General features: G+C 39.3%; 1 protein-coding gene across 1 annotated transcript in view; it reads left to right on the forward strand.

Moving 5' to 3' along the window:
* Nucleotides 1-26721, forward strand: part of ESRRG (estrogen related receptor gamma) — a gene marked incomplete at both ends in the record, with an annotated part of 491857 nt that overhangs the window by 498 nt on the left and 464638 nt on the right. The gene's annotated exons all lie outside the window — the stretch shown is intronic.

Raw genomic sequence — 26721 nt, forward strand, 5'->3', positions numbered from 1 at the left:
AGGTACTGTTTTGAGTTATTTACCTGTCATGAGGCTGTCCTCACAACAGCCCTAAGAAGTAGGGACCAGAATTGTCTCCACTTTATAGAAGATAAGTAGCCTGCCCAAGGTCACATAGCTAATGAGTAGTGGAACCAAATTGGGAACTGAGATTGTCTGACATCGAAGCCTCTACTGTTGACCACTGTGCCTTGTATTCGATTATGTCCTTTGAGAAATCCAATGAAACCAGAGGACAAATTAGTCAAAGGGACATAGTGTACTTTTTCATTCTTTCAACATACATTTTACCAAATATTGTGCTTATGGTAGAGTGGAAAGACAGACACACCTGTAACTCCAACGTAATACTGTTCCTGCTGTAATGGAAAGGTGCATCGGGGCCACGGTTGGCATGGAGGAAAAGTCAGCTCATCTTTGGGAATTGCTTTCATGGGCACGGCTATATAACCAGTGACTAGCATGTTATCTGGCTAGATCTTACTAGGTACTCAATACATAGTATAGTCAGGAAAGGAAGCAAATACATAACATTTGAGCCGAGACTTTATGGGTTAAGAATAGTTTTCCTATGGACAAGGTGAGAAAAGGCATTACAAAACGAGAGAAGAACAGGTGTAAAGACAGGAGAGCACCAGGGATGTTTTGGAAACTGTACTGGTTCTATCGAGCTGGAGTACAAAATGGGAGATGGCTGCGTGGAGGCAAGAGAGGAAGCCAAGACCGTTCACTTCAGGCAGACTTGTTGTTGACATTGTGTACCATGCAATGGGCTGTGGGTGTACCTGGAGGAGTAAGGGATACCACTGAAGCCATGTGAGACTCTGGAGGAGTGGTCCAGTTGAGGTTAGGGAAGCAGTGCCTTGGATGATGGATTGAAGGGTTGGGGGAGTGGTCAAGAATGGAGTCTATTGGAATAGTCTTGGATAAGATCATGTGGGTGTGAACTGGCATGGTGCCTGCAGAGTTGGAGTGGTGGGATATGCTTAAGCACTCTTCAGAGAGACTGGTCATTCATTAGATATGAGGAAAGAGGAGATGGGAGGAACTGAAGGTTGATTTCTGGTTTGAAAAAAAATTAGTAAGCCATTAATTTTTTTATTGAAGTATAGTTGATTTACAATATTGTGTTAATTTCAGATGTACAGCAAAGTAATTCAGTTATACATACATATTTTTTTCAGATTCTTTTTCATTGTAGGTTCTTACAAGATATTGAATATAGTTCCCTGTGCTACATGGTAAATTGTTGTTTATTTTATAATATATACAGTGATGTGTATCTGCTAATCCCAAAGTCCTAATTTATTTCTCCCCTCCTTCCTCTTTGGTAACCATAAGTTTGTTTTCTATGTCTGTGAGTCTGTTTCTGTTTTGTAAATAAATTCATTTGTATTATTTTTAGATTCTACACATAAGGGATATCATATATTTGCCTTTCTGTGTCTGACTTACTTCACTTAGTATGGTAATCTCTAGGTCCATCCATGTTGCTGCGATTGACATTATTTCATTCTTTTTTATGGCCGAGTAGTATTCCATTGTGTGTGTGTGTGTGTGTGTGTATGCCACATCTTCTGTATCCATTCATCTGTTGATGAACACTTAGGTTGCTTCCATGTCTTGGCTATTGTAAATAGTGCTGCTATGAACATTGGGGTGCATGTATCTTTTTCAGTTAGAGCTTTCTCCAGGTATATGCCCAGGAGTGGGATTGCTGGATCGTATGGTAGTTTTATTTTTAGTTTTTTAAGGAACTTCCATACTGTTCTCCATAGTGGCTACACTAATTTACATTCAAGTGGTGCTACTTTAGACGTGGTGATTAGGGGAAGCCTCTGAGGAAGGAGGTGCCATGATGCAGTGACCTGCTGGGTAAAGCAAAGAGTATAGGGAAACATCTAGCACAGTGCTTGGCAGATGGTTAGTGCTTAATCAGTGGTCACTATGGTTATAACTCCTATCATCATTATCCTCAATAACAATGGGGCCTGTGTGCCCTTTCAAAATTGGGGAGCCTATAAAGTCTTATAGGAAGCTTGGTTTAGAGCACACGTATAATGGAATTCTCTATCTGTATATATCAAGATGTTTTATTTTCAGTTGCAATTTAACTTTGGAGATAGCTAATAATGTTTAAAGGAAAATCAACAAAAGCTGATTGTTCTGTGTGGTTAAGTATCTTGCCATTTTTCCCCTTCAGTACCATTAAACCTTTCTTGCTCACCTACTTGTGTCAGACACTGTGCTAGGCACTGGGGAAACAAAAACATAAAACCGAGTCTTTGCCTTCAGGAAGCTTAGAATCTTAATATTTTCCCTAAAAAGTCATTAATTTTATGAGGGTTATAAAAAATGGAACAGATTTGGGTTAAAAATTGTGCATTTAATTTGGTCAGGTTTGAGCTTCCTTTGGGACATGTATCTGGAGGTATCTGTAAGACAGTTGAACACACACGACTCAAAGTCAGGCAACAGGGCTGTGTTTGGACAAGACCCATGAGCAGACATGGAGGTCATAGCTAGTGAATTTTACTAAGCAAGGTTATCATTCCATGCATGGTGGAGTAACACAGAGGGCAAGCATTAGTATTACACCAACAAGCAAGACAGAATAGGGTTTAGTAGCCGATAGACGGGGTTATTAAAAGGACTTCATGAAAGAAGAGATTTGAGACTAGAAAGTTAGACTTTAACTGGGTGGAAAGAAAAGAAGGGGAAATAATAATTTTGTATGGAAAAGTCCTCAGGTTTAGCAAAGTGATGTTTTAGAAGCTTCCCTTGGGAGATACCCATTTCAAATACTGGATTGTTTGGTTCTGGAGGGTGCTTTAGGAATTACTTTAAAAAGAAGTAGGGCCTCAGTGAAACACATGCATGTGTGTTAAATCACTATTCAACCTTTCTCTGAAATTGGACAGCTGACTATGTGTAATGCGTTGGTAACGGTTTTCCTCTAAAACAAAATTTCAATTTTCATCCCAATTATGAAACATTTATTATAGTTCTTATTATGGTGCCAGTCATAGTTCTGAGTACTTTACACCTATTACCCATTCAGTTTTCACAACACTCCTATGAGGTAGGGACTCTTATTGTCTCCATTTTCCAGATGAGGAAACAGAGGCACAGAGTTTGAGTGATTTGACAAGTGGCTGCTAAGTGGCTGGTTCTGGACTTTGAATCTGGAAGTTCTGGCTCCACTACTTACTTCACTTAGTATGATAATCTCTAGGTCCATCCATGTTGCTGCGAATGACATTATTTCATTCTTTTTTATGGCCGAGTAGTATTCCATTGTGTGTGTGTGTGTGTGTGTGTGTGTGTGTGTCTCCCTGATACCATGACCAGAAGACCGAAGAATCTAAGAATCTGGCTGTGACCGAGCTTTCCCTCTCTTGAGAACACCAAGTGATACTTATGCCTGGCAAATCACAGGCTAGTGGGACTAAGTAATACTGTATTGGGATGTAAGTATGGTGCCAGACCCCAAAGCAGAACTCTGGGAAGTCCAGAGGAGAGGCTGATTGTCCATAAGCCCAGTCCTGAATCACACCTTTACCACCTTCAAGGAAAGGCCCGTGCGGGACGTCCCCACCATGATCTGAGGGGCTGGAGGAAGTAGTGCCAGAGAAAGGGGAGTGCTAGAGGGGCTTTTCTGTTGTCAAAATCAAGCCAGTCTAAGCTACATCTTGAGTGTACCTGGCTAGCTCCGAGGAGAAAAGAAAGGAGGGAAGGGAGAGAGAGCAGGGAAGTGACTTCTCTTCTCTAAGGTGGGCTGGCTATTCAGACCTAACCAGTAGAGGAAAAGAGGCTCCAGCCCTTGTGTACTTGGTCACTGTGGCCTTTACCCACACTGAGTGTTTCACCTTTTTAAGCACATAGCCTAATCAGCCCCAGAAAAAGACGGAGGAGAGAAGAAGACAATAAAGGAAAAAGGCTTTGGACTTCTTCAAGGAGCCCAAATGGCCCACAGGTCTCACTTCATCACTGGCTACACAGAAAACAATTCCTTTTCAGTGCAAGGTACCTGTACATTAGGGAAGCAGCTTGGGGTTCATGCACCAGGATGGCTCTTTCTGCCCTGTCATCAAGGAGATTGGCAGTTAGTAGCCTTGCACACAGCGTTGGGGAACTGAGCCCAACGTGGGGCTGGCCACGGGGTCCGAACTGTGGATAAAGATTAAAAGATGGATACTGGATGTGCCTTTGCAGAGCTGAGCCCACGATGTCCAGGAGATCTTTCTTGATCCTGGTAAAATTAGTGTAGCACATTTGAATAGATGCCATTTTATTCCCTGTGTGAGAAGAGTTGAAAGATGTGGGTTTTAATACCAAGTTTAACTCTAACTGGCTACCACCTAGCACACTAGTTCTGTGAAGGCCAGATGGTAAATGTTTTCTGTTTCTATTCACCTCTGCCATTGTAGTGCAAAAGCGGCCTTAGGTAGGTATGTAAATGGGTGAGATTGACCGAGTCCCAGCAGAACTTTACTTTAAAAAGCAGGTGGGGGATGGGAGGATGGAAGATGGGAGAGGCAGATTTGGGCCGACTTCATAGTCTTGCCATCCCTTGTTTTAGGCAAATGACTTGACTTACCTAGTGTCTCAGTCCCCTCATTCCTCCAGCTGGTTGATTATTCTCACCCAGCAAGTCAGGAGGTTGCAATTACCTGGCATAATAAATAGTTCATGAAAGAAGGAAGGCTGGATGCAGAGGTGCCAGCCAGCTGTGGGACCTTGGCCTTGTACTTACTCTCAGTTTTTGAGGACTTTTTCAGCTCTCACATTCTATGTAGAAGAGTTTGAAAAAGTGCTTTGCAAATATAAAGTAAAATCAAAGCCATAAGTGTCGCTAAAAATTTCTTTAAAAAACGAGTCCACTTCGGACTTCCCTGGTGGTCCAGTGGTTCTGTGTTTCCAGTGCAGGAGACATGGGTTTGATCCCTGGTCAGGGACGTAAGATTCCACATGCCTCGCAGTGCGGCCAAAAAATTAAAAACAAAACCAAAACCAACCAAACAAAAAAACTAGTCCACCTCATTCCTTAGGTTATAAAGCATAATCCTCACTGGAAAATTAATTTGTGTACTCTTTAATTTGTAAGAATTTTTCCTCCTAATATCATTAGGTTGCATTAGAACTTGACTCTTATGAGCTTGACAGATAAGATCCAGTTCCCTAGCAGGAGGCAGAGGAAATGTGACAGTCTGGAGGATGGCAAAGAAAGTGTCTCCTAAAAACATTAAAGCCGATAATGCATACTTGCTTCAATAGTATTCCTAGAATTTCTCTAAACAGTACAAGAAACAGACGTAAAAGAAAAAGAGATGACATTCCATTGCCTTTAACCCTTTTATGAATATAAATGTAAAAAGTACTGAACATAGTATAGGACAGATAATGATCCCATCTTCACTCTAGATACTATATCCTCCGGGGTCCACCGTGATTAATCTAATAGAGAGAGGGGGTAGCTCCATATTCACTTATTTCCCCTCTAGTGCACTTGATTTCAAGCAGGATACAGAATGGGACGTGCCTACACACTCTCCTTCCTTATGAAAGTCATAAGAGTAATAAGGAAGAAAGACAGATTCATGTGAGTCCAATCCATCGTTTAAGCACAAAACAAAACACAAAGCTCATTATTGAAGCGTAATAAAAATGAGTCTATGTGGCAGTTAGGTTCCTACAAATAAAAATTGCCACCAGCGCTGCCGTGGCCCGTCTTTGTGAAATGAAGAGATGAATGCTACCTTTGTTCAGTGAGCCCATAATTAAGAGGTGTTTAACACTGAAGGCTATTGCTTTAAAAAGATATTGCTGTGTAAATGTCAGACCAGGGGAGACGCTGGGTTATGAAGGTTACAACAGCCAAAGGTAAGCTTAATGAAACAGCCAATGGCACTGACATGGTTTAGCGATTCAGCCAATAGCTTAACCATTTACAGCCTCATGGAGTAGCATCCTAGTTTCTTTCCAACTTCTTTTTATTTTAAACTGGGAGTGTTGGAGTGGATGGGGGAGGGGAGTAATATGTGTGTGGTATACACATACACGTACATGCCTTTTTAGGAGCATTTGCTCCTTGGATATACTGAGGGATACTTATATATAGCTTAAAGTAAGTATTAATTTATAGTTATTAAAGTGATTTTTATTTTGCATATTTGTACATCTTCAGTACCTAACAATTTCTTCATACTTTTTTGTATTAGCACTAGCAATTTTGTTGGATACACTTTTCCAAGTAACTTGGATTAGATGTTTCTATTAGTTGGTGTTAGATAAATTGCAAGACATGCCCTGAAGTAGATTTCATCCCTGTGAGAACTGCAGAGCAAACAAACTTCCAAAAGATGGTTGGCTCTCTCATGGACATCAGTCCTTTTTGCAATATTTGTTGTAGGGTAAGATGATTTGATGTTGAGCTTTTGGGGTAGGAGGTTAAGGTGATCTGTCCCAGGAATCTGCTCCTTGAATTGGAATATCTAAAGAATCTTACAGGGGATGGCATACCGTAGATGCTCAACTAACGTGGTGCTTTCATATTGAGATACCCTCCTTATTCCATCAGTTGCCTGTTTTTGAATCTCTTAGGTTAAGGATAGCTCTTTGTAGTCAAAGAGACTAGATCCCAGGCCTCTGTGTCTCTGGTATCTCCCCTCAAGGCTTAAACATGGAGCAGCAGGATACAGAAAGGTTGAGTATTGAAGTGAGTAGTTTCAGAATTCTGTGTGCCTTTTTAATGAGCAATGCGTATTTCCAACGTGTCTGAGAATCATTGATTTCTCTGACTAAGTAGAGACCAGAGCCAGAATAAAGGAAGGCCCCCTCCAAGATCCTCCTCCAAATTGCAGGACAACCACATCACTATAGAAGAATTTATGGCTTCCATCACCTGAGCTCACCCTTGCTCCAGGCTTTCTGTGCTTCCTGGTTTGCTTCCTTTGGGATCTTGCCTTTACCAAAAATTAAACAGAAGTTGCCTTTTTTGTCTCCCCTTTTCCAAATCTGCCCTTGATCTGACCATACTGTTGTATTAAAAAGTGGTAAAAGGGTATGGAAAGAAGAGTGTAGAACAATGATTATTCCTTGGGGGATAAAGTAATCCGGTCTCATTTCTGAGTCCCCACTCAATGTTTGTTTTTATTAAATATGTCTGTAAGGGCAACTGTTCTGAGTATATTACCCAAGATTCCAAGATGATAATTAACTAGCTTTGCTGCAGAATCGGTAGGAGGAACAAAAATATACATCTGCTGACTAAGAATGACACAAATTTGTTAACTAAAACAGATAGTCTTGATAGTTTAAGCAAATATCATATGGTGTTTAAATCCTATCTGCAGTTCTTATCTTTTGGGGGGAAAAAAACCTATAAACTACTTTTTAAAGTACGTTGGTAGCCTGCTGAGAAAATTCTGGAAAAAAAAAAGGAAGGGTAACCCAGAAACTGCCCTCCGTGTCCTAGGAGGGGAGAGAAAAGAGAAAGAGAATGATGGGGGGTGGGGAGGGAAAGAGACCTATGTACCTCGTCCAGGGAAAGTAATTGAAAATGCTAATTCTGTGCCCACAGACTACAACTTTGAAGGACAGGCCCTTGTCATTGGACTCCTCGAGAAACAGCAGAGCAGAAATAAAAATAGATCATTGACCAAAAATATCCCTTTCCAACTGAGAAGTTTTAAAGTGCTGCTGCCCATTTTTCTGTTTAAAAAATTATAAACCAGCTCTTTTATTCTTTACTATGATTTGGAGAGTAATGTATATGTGGTTTAGGAATAGAACTATTATGAATCTCAGTTTACAGAATGTTGAAATATTTTTACGGCTGTTCTTTATCTCTTTGGAAAAAGGAATTATCGGCAAGGGTCAAGTTCAGGTTATTGTCAAATCAGGAATTTCAGAGGCTCAAGTCAATTAGCAAGTTTTGGAAAGATGAACACAGATGGAAGTTACCTACTTTTTTCTTTAAATAAACAGAAATGTTAATGATAATGATTGCAATTACAGTAATAATTCCTTTGCACTTTAAGCTCAAGAGTCACACTGGGGTTTATAACCAGTGGGGTGGGAATAGTCACGGCAACAGAGTTTTGGAAAGCGCACTAATCATATAGTGCATTAAAAACTAGCCATATGTTGACTGGTATTTTCATAGGCCTACTGGCTCATGAGAAACAAGGATGTTGTTAGGAACTTATGGTTACCAAAGGCGAAAGGCGGTGGGGAAGGGATAAATTAGGAGTTTGGGATTAGCAGATACAAACTACTATATATAAAATAGATAAACAACAAAGCCCTACTGTGTAAAACAAGGAACTATATTCAATATCCTGTAATAAACCATAATGGAAAAGAATATGAAAAAGAATATATATGTATGTATAACTGAATCACTTTGCTGTACAGCAGAAACTAACACAACATTGTAAATCAGCTATACTTCAGTAAAAAAAAAAAAAAAGAATGTTGTTAGAAGGCAGAGCTGGATTTGGAATCCGTTCCTTCTTTTTTTTCTTTCTTTTCTTTTATTCTTTAACATATATTTATTGATCCAGCACTGTTCTGGGTAAAGAACAGGGAATGTGGGAGACAGAGCCTCTGCTGGCATAGAGCTTACATTCTAGTAAGAAAGAGAACAACTAAGGAAAGATAGCAGAGAGTATGTGCAATGGAAGAGAATAGAGTGACGGGAGGAGGGTTGGGATTTGAATTTACATAGGGTGGTCAGGGAAGACTCCATTGAGGTGACCTTTGCAAAGAGACCTGAAGCCACTGAGGGAGTGGTTATGTGGATGCCTGGGAGGGGTGATTTCAGGTGGTGGGAACAGCAGATGCAAACATTCTGAGGAAGGGTGGTGCCTGGCATGTTCCAGCAAAGCAAGAACAGCGATGGGACTGGAGTGAAGAGAACTCAGGGAAGAACAGTGAGAAGGGGTGTCAAGGGAGACATGGGGGCGGGGCTCCGTGGTCATTTAGGTCACTGTCATGGCTATGTCTCATACTCTGAATGAGATGAAGCCAATTACAGGATTTTGAGGAGGGGAATGACATGATCTGACATTTATAAAGGATCCTTCCAGCACCTGTTTAGAGAAACAAGGGCAGAGACTGAGAAACTCCCTAGGAAGCCGCTGTTACAATGCAGGGAGAGGTGACAGTGGCTAGGACCCTTGAGGTCCACATGGAGGCAGTGGGGGAAATGGTTGGGGGGTCTCTGTATATACTTTGAAGGTAGTGCCAACAGGACGTGTGATGGTTTAGATATGAGGTCGGAGAGAAAGAAAACCTTTGAATTGCAGACACTCCACAACCATCAAAACCTTAAACAATTTCTCGCTCTGATATCAGCTATAACAACAAAAACATATATGTGCATTGGACTGTATTTTAAAAACTAAAATGCTTTTATTTGTATTATCAGTAGGTATTCATGCAGTAGGTATTCATTCATCTTTCGGACTAACAGAGGCCCTGTGATGTTAAATAATCTGGCCCGTTTTATATAGCCTGTCAACGGCAGAGCAGACTCTTAAATTCATCTCCTGCAGAATTGCTCTCATAAAGATCATCTTCCTTATTAAGTGCTGGGACCGTAGCTTATGGGGTTCCAGCATTTCAGTTATCCAAAGGGTCCTTTGAGGAGTTGAGTCAGTGCAAGACATCTCAAATACTGTTGTTAGGAGTTATTATAGTACTGAAAATATATAATCTTTTGTGTATGAAGAGAGAGGTGCTGACCTACAGAGAAGAACATTTGGCCATGCACGTAGCATTCTTTTTTTTTCTGGTAACTAGCGATTAATTTACCCAGTTTTGGCCACTTCACTCTTCTGTAACCAACCCATCGTCCATTATTTGCGGCTTAGAGATGCCTTCTGAATTACTGGAATAGAGCAAGACTAATCAAGCTAACCAACAATGAAAAATATGACTTCAACCCCTGACAGGTTGCTGACCAGCTGACTAACCAATCACAGTTACAAGTCTTTTAAGGATGTGGACAACTGGCATTGTTTTAGCATATCAAGTGCTTTGGCACTTGCAAAAGTCAACTGGCCACATTTATTGGTCTGATGGATGGATCCAAGGCTGAAGAGCAAGTTGGATGATCTATTAATAGACAATAATATAAATAGAAGAAAAGCCCCACCAATTGAATTCATCAGAGGTAATAATATCTAAACACCTTAACCTCAAATCATTAGTCTGGAATATCTCAATCAATATGGATTCTCTCAAAAATCAGTTTGCTGCTACAAATATGATTAATAATTCACAAGTTATGGGCCTTCAGGCTAGAAAACATGAGCATAGCTGAAGGAAAAGAGGTAATCTCCACCTCAGATAAGATTTCAATTAAAAGAAGAGAAAGTCTACAAAATATAGTTTAAAAATTTTAGGTGAGACATGACGATCTTTTATGCGTGTGTGTTTTGAGCTGGGTGTTCTACTGGGGATATATCAAATTAGTTTAGTTTCCTTGTTCACTTTCAGATCAGAGCTATTTAGCTCTTTTCCTGAAGATCATAAATATTTTATTAAAATTAACCATAGCAGATTTCTGTTTTACTTACTAGATTAAAAACGATAATTTAAAATGGCTAATGACTGATGTCAAATCATACAGACATTCTTCTCTGTAGTACTAGAGAGGAAGGACACATGAATCTTATAAGGCATTTTGGTAACTGTTTCAAGGCTTTTCTGTTTTATATCAGAGAAGGTGATATCGTTTTGTAAATTTTGCCTTTAGAGTGGTCCTTGCCCAGAGTCATCAGTTTGCATCGTGTGAATTCCCAGTCCTTGTAATTCTTCCTAACACATCACTTTCAGGATAAATCTGTTCTCTGAAAAGATGTTTTGAAGCCTGGCTTCATGAGAGCTCTCCCCTCTCCTGCAAGTTTACAGTGTGGGCTAATTACAATGGCCAGTGGGTTTCCAAGAGTCAGTGGATAAGAGTGAATTACTAATAATTCTTATAGGTCGTGTTTTGATTCTCTTCACTCTCCATTCTCCATCAAGAGTCTTCTGTCCCAAGAATCTCTTTAAACTGTTATGAGAAGAGACCATTGTTTATTTTTGTTGTGGTTGTTTTTCCCTCGAACAGCAAGTTTTGCAGCCTCTGACTAAAATGTTCTTCTACATTATTTTATAATGGAATAGATAACTACTGGAATGGGGGTTGCCAGGGTCACTGCTGTACACCCAGGAGAATGTCCTGTCGCCTGAATGACTTGGTTCTGCCCTCACCCTGGGCCACACCCCCATGTAGGACTGGGTGACCTTTCTGTCTATTTGCATAATCTTCCTTCCTTGGATTTATTCTCCATGCCTGGGTCAAAAAATGGGGCTCATTAATAAACATTTATTGAGCACCAACAGGGTATTATATTCCAAATATATTCCCTTCCCTGTAGACTTGGAATCCACAATTTTAGCTCCCAGAGTCACCTCTGCCCTGATTTTGAGAAGAGTAAGTTATCTAAGCAATTGAAAGGACATTCAAATATTTGTGAACTTCAAAGGGAGATAGTCCTTCATCTAAAATGTCCTTTCAGATGGTCAAAATTTCCAAATACTCCACTTGTCCAGGAAAGTCCAGTGAACTGTGAGTTCCTGGGATGCAGATAAGCCCTGATAAGGTTAAAAATATTAACACTCATAAGGTAATAATTAGATTATCAAGTTAAAAGCATCTGTGCAGTTAGGTGTGAGGACTGTAGAGAGAGAAAAAAAGAACCTCATAAAAATTAAAGAACATCGTCAAGGTCATTGGCATATAATTTTTAAAGTCATCCGAGCTAGGTGTCGTTGTGCTAAAAATTCGATCAGTAGGCAAAGTTGAAGAAGACACTGTGCTGTTAGGATGTGTGAAGCTTTTTACTGAAGCATGATAAATAATTGAAAATGCCTTTAGGAAATTCCTGTTTTAATGGGAAAATACTTTGTCATGCCGTTTTTCAATTAGAATTCACTACTTCAAATTGGTTTATCATTTAGCCAACTGCACATTAGATTTTTAGTGATGCATTTTCTCATCTTCATTTTTATGCGTGGATTTTCCAGTTGATAGTAAAACTTCTGGTGGCTTCAATAACGTTTCTAGTAGTGGTTCCCAGTATTTTTCTGATGAACGCAATACCCTAAGGATTAAATTAAAAATCACCATCAGTGATGATTTTTGAACCTGAACGATTGAACCTGATTTTGGTGAAAGGCTATAGATTGTAGTGGTTCAAATTAGAATCTGGGGTAGGGAATAGGATACATTCTAATTTGAAATAAAGAAAGTGGTGATTCTTTTATGTGCCCATGCTCCTTCCCTTCAGATTCAAAGGAATCCACACATGTCAGTTTTGAAAGGCATTCTCCATTTCAGATTTAACATTCTTGTTTGCAGATTTCTATAGAAGAGCCAGTAGTCTAAAATGTGCTTCCTGAAACATTAGTCAATCAATTATTTAAGTATTTCTTAAGCACTGAATGTACACTCATCTTTGAATTAGTTCAGGGGCTGCAGTCAATAGAAACGTAAAACGGATCCTCTATCTAATTTTTTTGTTTTCAATTTGTTGAAGGAAAAGTCTACCAAAAATAAAGTTCCTTGGTCTTCATAAGGGAATTCAACATTCCTTCATTTGTTATTTAATGAGTACCTCAACAAGTGGGTTACTGCTGTCAAAGAGATTTTTTTATGTTTACGTTTGTTTGTTTTGACCCCTTCCCATTAGCCTATATTCTACGAGGGTAGAGAACTTTATGTTTCTAACTTATCCCCAGAGCTTAGAATAACAACTGGCACGTGGTAGAAATTTTAAATATATTTGTTAAATGAATGCATGAGAGATTGAGTGAATGATTAAGTATGTGCTTAAGAAAGATTTCTCAAAATGACAGGTAGTCTGAGATCTGAACGTTCATTAGGGGTTAGCCTAAGAAAAGGACTTGAAGAGTAAAATTAGAAGGAGCAGATTCCTTGCAGGAAAAAAAAAAAAAGTGGATGGTAATTTACCTTAGCATCCCCCAAAATGAAATACTTAGGTAGAAATCTAACATACTGGTACAAGAACTCTGTGAGGAAAACTACAAAAGTCTGATAAAAAGAAATCGAAGAACTAAGTAAAAAGAGAGACATCCCATGCTCATTCCTGGGGACTCAGGAAAATGCTGGAATGAGGAAACCAGAGCCAGAATCTCGAGCACGTGAGAGAGGAGGGGCAAGGAAGGAGACCGTATCTCAGGGCAGCTAGGTATCTAACTCACAAGTGAGCCTGCACCCATGGAAGGCATACATCTTCCCAGATAGGAGTGGCAACTACTCTCTGATCTCCTTCTCCCGGTTTCTATTTGCAAGATGACTACTGGGAAGTAGAGGTGGAACCAAGGGCTTGTGAAGAGTGCAGATAACCAAGGAAGGGTGAATCCTCACGTTGTTCACAGCATCAGAATAGAAACTGTGGGAAGTCTGGGCAACTCACTAGTGCATTGTTTGAAGCACAGTTATGAGAAGCAGTTCATCCTTGGTGGAGACTTTTTGTTCTTCATCCTAACTCTTCCCCTATGATGAGATTTCTATGAAATCTGCGGGTCACTGATGAAAGAGGAAATGCAGGCCTGTCTCTAGCATTTTCTGGGCTAGGACAAGAGTACAAATGGAGGCCCATGTACCACAATTGTTTGAAAGCTACAAATCAAGTTAATAAGTTGTTAAATAAAACATCTTCTATTGTTCTACCTTGAGAAATATACCTTCACAATCCTTTTTACTTAAATTGTGGTCCACATGCCAGCAGCGTCAGTATCATCTCAGAGCTTATTAGAAGTACAGACTTTCAGGCTCGACCTCAGGTTTACTGAATCAGAATCTACATTTAATAAGACCTCCAGGTACTTTGTTAGCACACTGAACTTTGAGAAGCACTGTTCAGAATGACCTGAAAGGCCAAGTTCTAGTATAGAACCCACAGATTTCTTGGAGTACTGCCCCAGAACGTGGCAACATGACAAGAACTGTGTCTCAGCCCCGAACCTTATCCCGACCCCCTCCTTTTCCCACCCCCAGCTTCTTCCAGCATCTAAAGGTGCCTTGTCTTCAAATGAATGGATACTCCAGTCGACACAATCCTATCCCTTTAAAATAGCTGCTCTTTGGCCTCCCCTCGGGCCCAGAAACATACCATTGGCAGAACACTCAGCCATTGTGAGGATGGATTCCAGCCTAAAGTAAGCTTAGGAACATTGGGGTAAGGGAATCCAGAATCCCAAGACTTCGAGGGTCTAGAGGTGGAGCCTGGGCACTAGGGAGACACATCCTCCTGCCCTATAGGCTTCTCATACTGTAGAGAAGGGCACAGCCAGAGAAGGGGCCGTTAAAGTGCAGGGCCCAGGTAAAAGCTCCTCTTGCTCTGGTCTAAGAGTAGGAGTAGATAAATGTCTCTCTCTTTCTGCGTATAAGATTATTGTGGTGATGGCATTTGCGCTCGAGTGTCTTCATCCAAATCAGTTGATGAATAGATGGACATTTGCATTAGAAAACTCATCTACACGTTGAAAATGCATGCAACTGTTGAAAAGCATCCAGGGTCATAGAACACCTGAGGGGTTGACAGCTCTGAGGTCTGAGTTTCCTGCTGTTGGGGATGGTTTAGAGGAAAATGTATCCTTAGAGACTTAGGACACTGACCCGGACACAGTGAATCTGAGGAGGGGGGCGGAAAGCATATGTGCAGCTTTTCAGTTGCATAATATTGGATGTGTCCATAGCAAATTTAACTTGCATTTTCACAGTGAGTCAAAAAATCAGCTTCCTGAAAGGTATTTTGTACCTTCTTTCAAAATCTGACTCTCCATCAAATGGAATTTCTTTCAAAAAAAAAATGTAATGAAATGTGATTAGTGCAGACGTCTGTGAAATTCATTGTACTATTAAAATCCTATTGGGTCTTTGTTTATGAAATGTGTTTTACTGTATTTGAGGTTTAGGGAGGCTTGTTAATGAGGCTTTCAAGATTCATGGCCTCTTTTCTATGGCTTAATTTAGGCTCTATATCAAATATGTAAAATAACATTCTATCTTCCCACCACCTCTGTGGATCATACATTTTGTTATTATTTCCCTGCCAGAGTTTTTTTTCTTTTCTTCTCCTTTTATAAATACAGAACTACTAATAGTAGGGACATTTTTAATCGAGAGAGTCATTATCTAGAGCAGAAAGGAGTAAGTTTGGGTGACAGTATTTCCTTCCATATCTACCTTCAGGGTTAGGTAGACACGTACTGACTCACATTCGGGGTCAGCTGCCCCGCTCACCCCTCTGTATCCTCACCCATTCTACATGTATATTCCATCAGGTAGTGCCAGCACCTGAACTCCCCAGGGCCCATCATTCAGTTTCTGTGCATGGGAGATAAATGACTTGCTCAGCAGAGCTGCCCATGGGGTATAAAAATCGAGATGATCAGGCCACATGGTCCACTCTGGGGGGAGATAAGACTGCTGGTGACTTAAGGAACCATCCAGTGCTTTTTGATCCTCTCTCCATTTCATCACAAAGCAGTTAAGCCCATTCCTTATCTCTTCCACAAGGAATTCTTAGCTCCTGTGATCTGTTTTTCTCTTAACCTCCATTGTACCAGTGGCTTCACCTTGTTCTAAGGATAAAGGCCAAAATCCTGAACATGGCTTAAGAGTCCTGGTCTGGTCTGGCCCTACCCACTCCTCTCACCTCATTTCACCCCAGGCTCCCTGGCCTGTGCATCTGCCCAGCTGCTTTCTTTTAGATGCTTGGACTCATCATTTTCCTTTTGTCATAGGACCTTTGCACCTGCTCTTCTCTCTGCTTAGAAATCTCCAAGTCCTATGTTTGCTAGTTAATACTTACTGTGTCCTCAGGTATCTGCTGCTTCTTCTCATCCTTAGGTGACCCTACTTGGGTGCTCTGAGTTGGTCAAATCCCTTTATTGTAGACTTTCAAGGCACTTATTTTCAAGAATATGGCTTTGAGTAATATCTGCCTCTCCCACTGCACTGACACTCCTTGAGGGCAGAGACTGTCTGCTTTAGCTTTTCCTCTGTCTTCCTAGCACTTACCACAGAACCCTGCCCAGAGTGGGCCCTTAATGTCCCTTGTGGGAAGCATCAGAGAGCAGGATGATTATTCTCTTCCCTGGATTGCCCCAAGGACAGCCCTGCATGTTTAATATTTGGCAAAATTCCATCCAATTACTTTTATTGGTTGGTGGCTCATTTAAAAATGCTTTATTTGGGGATAATGGAGGGGGACAGACAGATCTTCATTCAACTTTTACAAGAGGGAGTGAGCACATGCTTTAGAATTACACAGTTGGATGCAGTTAGATTCTTTCGGGTCCCAGGAAACATGGTAGTAGACTGACTTTAGAAAACTGAACTGGATAAGGAATTTTATTAACTTTGAGCTCAACTTTTATCCGACGTGGCACCAGAAGGTGTCACATACTCTGTCACTTTATCACCAGGCAAGTTTGTTTTAATTCTCTCAAGCAGTAGTGGTTTTACCTCGAAAGTAACTCTGTTCCTTCTCTTACAATCAGTGTCACAGTCAGGATGCTTTTCCTGATGCCTAATAGAAATTCCTCTTGCTATAATTTAATAAGCCCATTTCCTCTGTTCTTTCCTTGGGGAGAATCTATTTTGATAATTATTCTTTTTTTTTTTTTTTTTTCTGCGGTACGCGGGCCTCTTACTGTTGTGGCCTCTCCTGTTGCGGAGCACAGGTTCCGGGCGCGCAGGCTCAGCGGCCATGGCTCATGGGCCCAGCCGCTCCACGGCACGTGGGATCTTCCTGGACCGGGGCACGAACCCGCGTCCCCTGCATCGGCAGGCGGACTCTCAACCACTGCGCCACCAGGGAAGCCCTATTTTGATAATTATTCTTGAAATAGATGAATCACATTTACGTAGTGACGTACGGTTTACAACGTGTTTTAACTGTGTCATCTCATTGAATCTTCCAATAGCTCGGAAGGTTGAATATTATTTCCTGTCCTCTCACAAAGCAGCCCAGAGAGAGGATAGAACTTGTTCACGATCACATGGCTTGTCCATGACACAGATGGACAGATGGCTCTCACACTCAGGTGTTTGTGTTTTCAAACCCCAAGTTGTTTTCACAATATCAGGAACCACCATCTGTTTGTGAGAAGAGTGAGATTCTACTTAGTTTTTCCTCTGGCTTATCACCATCTTCTTATACTAATGTATATGTTTTCTCAGTTGCTGTTTTCCACACCTGTGTTTATTTTCACTGTTCTTTTCTGAGCTCTAAGTTTTCAATGTATAATATTGGTTATATAGACCTAAAATAGAGTGTCTTTGAAAAGAAACTTTCAAATGATAAGATTTCAGTGATTCCTTAAATAACATACTTCTACTCATACATTCTGGTATTGTGCCAGCTCCTTTTTTTTTTTTAATTGAAGTATATTTGATTTGCAATGTTGTGTTAGTTTCAGATGTATACAGCTAGGTGATTCAGTTATACATATCTATATATTATTCTTCAGATTCTTTTCCATTATAGTTTGTTACAAGATACTGAGTATAGTTCTCCATGCTATACAGTAGGACCTTGTTGTTTACCTATTTTATATATAGTATATAGTTTGTATCTGCTAATCCCAAACTCCTAATTTATCTCTCCCCTCCTCTCCCTTTTGGTAACCATAAGTTTGTTTTCTGTGTCTGTGAGTCTGTTTCTGTTTTGTAAATAAGTTCATTTGTATCATTTTTTTAGATTCCACATATAAACAATGTCATATGGTATTTGTCATTCTCTGTCTGACTTACTTCACTTAGTATGATAATCTCTAGGTCCATCCATGTCACTGTATGGCTTTGTTTTTTAATGAAAGGATTTATTAGCCTAACAATGACTTTTTTGTATTTAGCAAAACAAAAACAAAAACACACAAAAAAACCAAGCAAACAAAAAATCAAAAACAAAAAAAAAGAAGGTTCCTAGTTGTGGGAACTCAAGATTTAATGGATGAGATGACAGATGCCAGACTTGACAGATTAAATATCTAGTCTGAGATGTGCATTCACACCCCTCTCTCTGCCATACTTTTAGGTGGGAACACGTTTTTAAACATTTACAGACAAGGGAATTTTAAATACTTAGTAATACTAAGCCCTGTCTTCTTGGAATGAAAACAGAGAAGAAATCAGGAAAAGTCAAAGACTTTCCCAGACATCCCTAGTTGGGAGGAAATGGCCTCATCATCCACATTCAGTAGCGCTTGGACAGCACGCTGTGTGTTGCCCATCTATACTAAGAAGGCTGCTCCCCCAGATTCTTGCAAACCACTTCCTTCCTCTCTTGTTCTTTTCATTCCTTTGTGTTTATTCCATAGTTTAAAATTAGAACAAAGCTTAAAAATTGGACTTTTCTGTTTGTGGTCAAAAAGACAGTAGAAAGCACTGACAATTTTCTTTAGTTGGGCTGTATAAATTATGTCATGTTTGACTATTGTTTCAGAATCATTAAAATTTTTATTAGGTAAAATAATTGCAATAATGATCTTGTAACAAGAAGCAGGCAATTCTTTTAAAATGAATAATCTGTACTACAGATTATGTCACAATTTATTTCGTGTATAGATATGTGTGTGTGTGTTTTTCTCATTTAGCCAAATGCTTTTCAGTAGCAATTACTGAAGTGTCAATGACCTTCTGGTTCAATTGAATTAAAAAACTTAAATGAAGTTTTACTAGTATCACTCTTTGCTGTCATACAGGTAATTGAGAACATGATCTATGATACAACAATGCCACCTATAGTTAGCAGCCTTTGTTTAAAGCAAGGTAAAACTTTATGGGTACTGAAACAGAAGACAGCCTAAAATAAAAGTCCGTTAGTCAGAAGTGTTTATGGAGTCCCTAATTTTCTTTTTTTTTTCTTTTTTAACATCTTTATTGGAGTATAACTGCTTTACAATGGTGTGTTAGTTTCTGCTGTATAACAAAGTGAATCAGCTATACATGTACATATATCCCCATATCTCCTCCCTCTTGTGTCTCCCTCCCACCCTCCCTATCCCACCCCTCTAGGTGGTCACAAAGCACCGAGCTGATCTCCCTGTGCTATGCGGCTGCTTCCCACTAGCTAGCTATTTTATGTTTGGTCGTGGATATATGCCCATGCCACTCTCTCACTTCATCCCAGCTTACCCTTCCCCCTCCCCGTGTCCTCAAGTCCATTCTCTATGTCTGCATCTTTATTCCTGTCCTGTCCCTAGATTCTTCAGAATGTTTTTTGTTTTTTTTTTTTAGATTCCATATATATGTGTTAGCATACGGTATTTGTTTTTCTCTTTCTGACTTACTTCACTCTGTATGACAGACTCTAGGTCCATCCACCTCACTACAGATAACTCAATTTCGATTCTTTTTATGGATGAATACTATTCCATTGTATATATGTGCCACATCTTCTTGATCCATTCATCTGTCACTGGACACTTAGGTTGCTACCATGTCCTGGCTATTGTAAATAGAGCTTCAATGAACATTGTGGTACATGACTCTTTTTGAATTATGGTTTTCTCAGGGTATGAGCCCAGTAGTGGTATTGCTAGGTCATATGGTAGTTCTATTTTTAGTTTTCTAAGGAACCTCCATACTGTTCTCCATAGTGGCTGTATCAATTTACATTCCCACCAACAGTGCAAGAGGGTTCCCTTTTATGGAGTCCCTAATTTTCAGAGCACTAGGAAGAACTAGACAAAGACATAGTAACAGTAAGGTAATCAAGTAGTGACTATTTCAGGGAAGATAGGACTATAATTAAAAAAGAAATCCTTAATAAGAAATAGATAAATGCATTCTAAATATCTTCTGAGAGTTGTGGCTTCTCCATTTATTTTCTTTATGGTATTCTTTGATGAAAAGATTTTCTTACTTTTAGTTGATAGAATTTATCAATCTTTCTTTATTGTTGACACTTTTTGTGTTGTCAAAAATATTTTTTTTTTCTAACTGAAAGTCATGAAGTTATTCTCTTATACTGTCTTTTAAAAATTTTAGAGGTTTGCTTTTCATAGTTTTTAAGCCATCTGAAATTTGCTATTGTGAATATGCACTATAAGGTAGGATTCCTTTTAAGGATAATCAGTTGTCCCAGTGCCAGTTACTATAGTTCATCTTTTCTCCACAGATCTGCAATTTACTTTTGTTAGATACCAAATTACCATCTTGTGTGGTCCTGTTTCTAAGCTCTCTGTTTGGTTCTGTTGATTAATTTGTCTATCCTTGTATAAATATCATACTGTCTCACAGTAGCTTTATAATATGTTTTGATGTCTACAGAAGAAGTCAGCAGAAGGCTGGACAAATAAATTTGGTATATTCATAAACTGAATATGATAGAGCAGTGAGATCAATGACATCATCTGTGTGCATTAACATAGATGAATCATAGAAAGGTAATATTTAATGAGAACACATAAAACAACCAAAAGGGACTATATACCGCATGATACCATCTCGAAATGTCACGTAGAAATAAATCTAAACAATATATTATTTAGGGACAGATTCTTGTGGTAAAATTTCCAAGGAAAACAAAAGGAATGATATGCACACAATTCAAGATAGTGTTTACTCCTGGTAAGTAGTGGAGCTGAGTGCAACTGAAGAAGGGTCCTTGGATAGCCTTATCGGTTTTGGCATTGCTTATTACTTTGCTCCCTTCCTTTCCTTCCTGCGAAAGAAGGTTCGTGAAGGTTCATTTTATTATTATGTTTCATAATTTACATATATGATACATATATTATTTTATATTAACTATTATAAAAATAAAATTGAAAAACTATAAAAGTATGTACATTGTGATAATTTTATAAAAGCATATGTGTATTAAGGGACTGGAATTGTTACCTTTTCTCTTCTTTAAATGCTGGGTCTGTGATTGACTACCTATAGAATCTATCTGTGTAACTTTTCACTTTGTTCTAGAAAGTCTATTTGGTTCATGTGTTATTCAGCCTCATAAAAAAAAAAGTTATGGATTTTAGCTCTGAGTTTTAAGGGTTTTTTTTTCTTTTAAATATATAATTGCAGCTTTTTAAGTAAACGTACTTGAAGACTAAAAATTCATGTGTTTAAATTTGCAAACAGTCCAAATATACAGTCTTCTCAATACTTTTAACCAGTTAAAAATTTGTTCTAGGATCTGGAAATACAGTAGTGAACAGCATGTTTATGGAGTGAATGGACATACGGCAGTGAACAAAGGCTCTGTGTTCTCACAGAGCTTACATTTTGTTAGTGGGAGATAAATAATGAACTATAGAGGGGAAGGAAGGAAGGGAGGGAGGGAGAGAGCGATGGAGGGAGCAGAAAGGAAAGGAGGAAGGAAGGGGAAGAAAGGAAGAAACAGAAAGATGAAAGAAAAAAGACAAAGGAAGGAAGGAAAGGGAGCAAAGTGAGTAAAAAATAAGTTTAAAAATAATCATATATATATATAATTATTGTATATGATTCATATATGTGTATCTATATGAATTCTACTCAGCCATAAAAAGGAATGGGGCTTCCCTGGTGGTGCAGTGGTTGAGAGTCTGCCTGCCGATGCAGGGGACACGGGTTCGTGCCCCGGTCCAGGAAGATCCCACATGCCGCGGAGCGGCTGGGCCCCGTGAGCCATGGCCGCTGAGCCTGCGCGTCCGGAGCCTGTGCTCTGCAACGGGAGAGGCCACAAGAGTGAGAGGCCCGTGTACCGCAAAAAGAAAAAAAAAAAAATTTAAAAAAAGGAATGAAATAATACCATTTGCAGCAACATGGATGGATCTAGAGATGATCATACTAACTAAAGAAAGTCAGAGAAAGACAAATATCATATAATATCACTTTGTGTGGAATCTGAAATATGATACAAATGAGTTTATTTACAAAACAGAAACAGACTCACAGACTTAGAAAACAAACCTATGGTTACCAAAGGGGAAAAGGAGGGATAGGAATAAATTAAGAGTATGGGATTAGCAGATACACACTACTGAAAGAGACAAACAACAAGGTCCTACTGTATAGCACAGGGAACTATATTCAAAATCTTGTAATAAATTTTAATGGAAAGGACTATGAAAAAATACATATATATATATATATATAACTTAATCACTTTGCTGTGATTAAGAAACTAACACAACATTGTACGTTATACTTCAGTGAAAAAATCACATCTTAATGCTAAATATTATGGAAAAAATAAAACTAGATACAGAGAATAGAGAACACTGGACATGTGGTTACTTTTTTAGTGGGAATATTCCAGAAGTTACTAAAAGAAGTGAGAAATTGGGCAGGTGGGTATCTGGGACAAGAAACTTCTCACAGAGGGAACAGCAAGGATGCTCTGAGATGGTCCTCAGTTGTTCGAGGACACAGGAGTCCGCAGTGGCTGGAGCAGAGGGAGGGTGACAGGAGGTCGCAGGGTTCCTTGAGGGCAGACTGTGTTGCACCTTAGTGGGTGTTGTTAAGATCGTAGCTTTTATAAAGTGAGCTGACATACTGTTGAACTCTGAGCAGAGGAGTGACAAGATGTGACTTAGTTTTAAAAGATCACTTTAAGAGTGAGCAAGGGCTTCCCTGGTGGTGCAGTGGTTGAGAATCCGCCTGCCGATGCAGGGGACACGGGTTCGTGCCCCGGTCCGGGAGGATCCCAAATGCCGTGGAGCGGCTGGGCCTGTGAGCCATGGCCGCTGAGCCTGTGTGTCCGGAGCCTGTGCTCTGCAGTGGGAGAGGCCACAACAGTAAGAGGCCCGCGTACCGCAAAAAAAAAAAAAAAAAAAAAAGAGTGAACAAAAGACTTGAATGGACATTTCCAACCATAGGCAAAGGGTCAACAAGCACATGAGAATTTGTTCAAAACCACTAGTTATCAGAGAAAGGTGAGTTAACACCACAATGAGATACCACTTTATACCCACTAGGATGGCTAAAATTAAAATAAACAACAAAAACAACAAACCCGATGGACAACGATGAACTGCTTAGAAGTATGCAAAGCAACCTGACCTCTTATCCACTGCTGGTGAGTGTGTGAAATAGAACAATCACTTTGGGAAACTGGCAGTTTCTATGAAATTCAAAATTTCTATCCTGTGACCCAGTAATTCCACACCCAGGTATTTACCCAAGAACAATGAAAACATGGGTCCAGAAAAAGTTTGTACAGAGTGTTTGTGGCATCTTTATTCATAATGGCTAAAAACTGGAAACACTTGTAAATGTCCATCAACAAATAATGAATCAGTTATGGTATATTTATACAGTGGAATACTAGTCATCAATAAAATAACATGAACAACTAATACACTCAACAGCATGGATAAATGTCATAAATCTAATACTGTGTAAAAGGAAACCAGGTGCAAAAAATAGTGTGTAGCATCCATATGTTTTGGTCATGATAACATCTGAAACAGGCAAAACTAAGCTTTGGTAATAGAAATCAGAAATTTAGTTGCCTCTATTTGGAAAGGAATCGACTAGAAAGGGACATAAGGGAAATTTTCTGGGATGATGGAAATAATCTATACCTTGATTGAGATGGTTTTAGGGATGTATACATTTGTCATAATTCATCAGTTCATACCCTTACAGTCTGTTCATTTCATTAGAGATAATAATTAGTAGCAGTACTTTAATTTAAAAAAATTAGTATCACTCTGACTTCTCTGTAGAGAGTAGATTGAAGAGGGCCAGTGTGAAAATAGGAAGACCAGTCAGGATGCCACTGCAGTGGTCCTGGAGAATGATGGTGGTGGTGTGGATGAGAGTAGTAAGGATGAGGTGATGAGAACTTGCCAGCCTCTGGATATATTGGGTTGGCCAAAACGTTTGTTTGGGTTTTTCTGTAACATCTTACGAACCAACCCAGTCTTTTGAAGGAAGAACCAAATGGATTTCGTGAGCAGTGTTAGAGAAAGAAAGAATCAAGATGTCTCTAAAGTTTTTGGTCTGAACAACCAGAAGATGGAAAATATTGGGGACGTATACATTTTTTTTTTTACATCTTTATTGGAGTATAATTGCTTTACAATGGTGTGCTAGTTTCTGCCTTATAACAAAGTGAATCAGTTATATATATGTTCCCATCTCTCTTCCCTCTTGAGTCTCCCTCCCTCCCACCCTAACTATCCCACCCCTTTAGGTGGTCACAAAGCACCAGGCTGATCTCCCTGGGCTATGCGGCTGCTTCCCACTAGCTAGCTATCTTACGTTTGGTAGTGTATATATGTCCATGCCACTCTCTCACTTTGTCACAGCTTACCCTTTCCCCTCTCCATATCCTCAAGTGCATTATGTAGTAGGTCTGTGTCTTTATTCCTGTCTTACCCCTAGGTTCTTAATGACATTTTTTTTCTTAAATTCCATATATATGTGGTAGCATACGGTATTTGTCTTTCTCTTTCTGACTTACTTCACTCTGTATGACAGACTCTAGGTCCATCCACCTCATTACAAATAGCTCAATTTCGTTTCTTTATATGGCTGAGTAATATTCCATTGTATATATGTGCCACATCTTCTTTATCCATTCATCCGATGATGGACACTTAGGTTGTTTCCATCTCCTGGCTATTGTAAATAGAGCTGCAATGAACATTTTGGTACATGTCTCTTTTTGAATTATGGTTTTCTCAGGGTATATGCCCAGTAGTGGGATTGCTGGGTCATATGGTAGTTCTATTTTTAGTTTTTTAAGGAACCTCCATACCGTTCTCCATACTGGCTGTACCAATTCACATTCCCACCAGCAGTGCAAGAGTGTTCCATTTTTTCCACACCCTCTCCAGCATTTATTGTTTCTAGATTTTTTGATGATGGCCATTCTGACTGGTGTGAGATGATATCTCATTGTAGTCTTGATTTGCATTTCTCTAATGATTAATGATGTGGAGCTTTCTTTCATGTGTTTGTTGGCAGTCTGTATATCTTCTTTGGAGAAATGTCTGTTTAGGTCTCCTGCCCATTTTGGGATTCGGTTGTTTGTTTTTTTTGTTATTGAGCTGCATGAGCTGCTTGTAAATTTTGGAGATTAAGCCTTTGTCAGTTGCTTCATTTGCAAATATTTTCTCCCATTCTGAGGGTTGTCTTTTGGTCTTCTTTATGGTTTCCTTTGCTGTGCAAAAAAAGCATTGAAGTTTCATTAGGTCCCATTTGTTTATTTTTGTTATTTCCATTACTCTAGGAGGTGGGTCAAAAAGGATCTTGCTGTGATTTATGTCATAGAGTGTTCTGCCTATGTTTTCCTCTAAGAGTTTGATAGTGTCTGGCCTTACATTTAGGTCTTTAATCCATTTTGAGCTTATTTTTGTGTATGGTGTTAGGGAGTGATCTAATCTCATACTTTTACATGTCCCTGTCCAGTTTTCCCAGCACCAATCATTGAAGAGGCTGTCCTTTCACCACTGTACATTGCTGCCTCCTTTATCAAAGATAAGGTGACCATATGTGCATGGGTTTATCTCTGGGCTTTCTATCCTGTTCCATTGATCTATATTTCTGTTTTTGTGCCAGTACCGTACTGTCTTGATTACTGTAGCTTTGTAGTAGAGTCTGAAGTCAGGGAGCCTGATTCCTCCACCTCCGTTTTTCTTTCTCAAGATTGCTTTGGCTATTCGGGGTCTTTTGTGTTTCCATACAAATTTTGAAATATTTTGTTCTAGTACTGTGAAAAATGCCTGTGGTAGTTTGATAGGGATTGCATTGAATCTGTAGATTGCTTTGGGTAGTAGAGTCATTTTCACAATGTTGATTCTTCCAATCCAAGAACATGGTATATCGCTCCATCTATTTGTATCATCTTTAATTTCTTTCATCAGTGTCTTATAATTTTCTGCATACAGGTCTTTTGTCTCCTTAGGTAGGTTTATTCCTAGATATTTTATTCTTTTTGTTGCAATGGCAAATGGGAGTGTTCTCTTGATTTCACTTTCAGATTTTTCATCATTAGTGTATAGGAATGCCAGAGATTTCTGTGCATTAATTTTGTGTCCTGCTACTTTAGCAAATTCATTGATTAGCTCTAGTAGTTTTCTGGTAGTATCTTTAGGATTCTCTATGTATAGTATCATGTCATCTGCACAGAGTGATGGCTTTACTTCTTTTCTGATTTGGATTCCTTTTCTTTTCTTTTCTTTTCTTTTCTTTTCTTCTCTGATTGCTGTGGCTAAAACTTCCAAAACTATGTTGAATAAGAGTGGCGAGAGTGGGCAACCTTGTCGTGTTCCTGATCTTAGTGGAAATTCTTTCAGTTTTTCACCAATGAGGACGATGTTGGCTGTGGGTTGGTCATATATTGCATTTATTATGTTGAAAAAAGTTTCCTCTATGCCTACTTTCTGCAAGGTTTTTATCATAAATGGATGTTGAATTTTGTGGAAAGCTTTCTCTGCATCTATTGAGATGATCATATGGTTTTTCTCCTTCAATTTGTTAATTTGGGGTATCACGTTGATTGATTTGCATATATTGAAGAATCCTTGCATTCCTGGAATAAACCCCACTTGATCATGGTGTATGATCCTTTTAAGGTGCGGTTGGATTCTGTTTGCTAGTATTTTGTTGAAGATTTTTGCATCTATGTTCATCAGTGATATTGGCCTGTAGTTTTCTTTCTTTGTGACATCCTTGTCTGGTTTTGGTATCAGGGTGATGGT

The sequence above is a fragment of the Hyperoodon ampullatus genome (assembly GCF_949752795.1).
Source record: "Hyperoodon ampullatus genome assembly, chromosome: 2".
Taxonomy (NCBI): domain Eukaryota; kingdom Metazoa; phylum Chordata; class Mammalia; order Artiodactyla; family Ziphiidae; genus Hyperoodon; species Hyperoodon ampullatus.